At 37.8% G+C, this 921-nt stretch overlaps 1 pseudogene; it reads left to right on the top strand.

Moving 5' to 3' along the window:
• Window positions 1–268: 268 nt before the first annotated feature.
• On the top strand, window positions 269–596 carry LOC112625722 (annotated as a pseudogene).
• The last annotated feature ends 325 nt before the right edge of the window (window positions 597–921 follow it).

Raw genomic sequence — 921 nt, 5'->3', positions numbered from 1 at the left:
AATTTTAAAAATAATGATTGTCATAAAACAACCTGTAGGCCTAAAAGTAAACATTTCTTCAGTAGTCAAAGAATTACTAAGCTAAACTTTAGTGTTCTTTATAAAATGAGTTAATGTTTGAGTTATGGATCTAAAGTATGACCATAAACAGCTCCCTTGAAGCCTGTGGTAAGGTCGGAGTGCCCTGGCATCCATCCCCAGAATGCTTTTAAAACTACTATGCTGGTGTTCAGTATCCTAGTGCACATGCCTTGCAAGTGTGGGTGCCATGAGTCTGATTACCAGTTCCAGAGGATGAGTTGAATGAATCACAGCAGCTACCATTGCTGCCGGGACAGCTGCAACTGATTATCTAGCTTACAAAAGGTTTTATGTTAAAGATCATCGAAATAAAGCTATGATAAACCTTCACATCCAGAAAGACAACCCCAAGATAATACATGCTTTTGACATGGAGGATTTGGGAGATAAAGCTGTATAATATTGCCACTGTTGGAGGTCCAGAAAGTTTCCATTCTGTGATGGGTCTCACACAAAACACAATGAAGAGACTGGAGACACTGAGACCTCTGATCATCAAGAAAAAAGAAACTTAAATGGACACTTTTCATGCTGCAAATCAAGTTGTCGTGAAGTTACCTGATTGTTTAATGAGAATGACTACCACCCTCTGTCTAATTCACCTTCCCTGGGTTCTAAATGTGGTATAATGCAAACTGCAGCCTTCACATTCATGGCACTTGTCTTACTTGTTGAAACATCACTGTGCACATTTGTTTAAACAAAAAAAAACAAAAAAGGAAAAAGGGAAAACCAACCTCACGGCCTGTGGTTTATTTTGGTCTTGTAAGGATCCGTTTATTTAAAATATTGACCTATAGAGTTGGATCGTATATAGAATATAGTTGTATCTTAAAGTCA

The sequence above is a fragment of the Theropithecus gelada genome, chromosome 6 (assembly GCF_003255815.1).
Source record: "Theropithecus gelada isolate Dixy chromosome 6, Tgel_1.0, whole genome shotgun sequence".
Classification (NCBI taxonomy): domain Eukaryota; kingdom Metazoa; phylum Chordata; class Mammalia; order Primates; family Cercopithecidae; genus Theropithecus; species Theropithecus gelada.
Note: the sequence above shows the minus strand (reverse complement) of the source record. Positions and strands in the feature narration are given on the sequence as shown.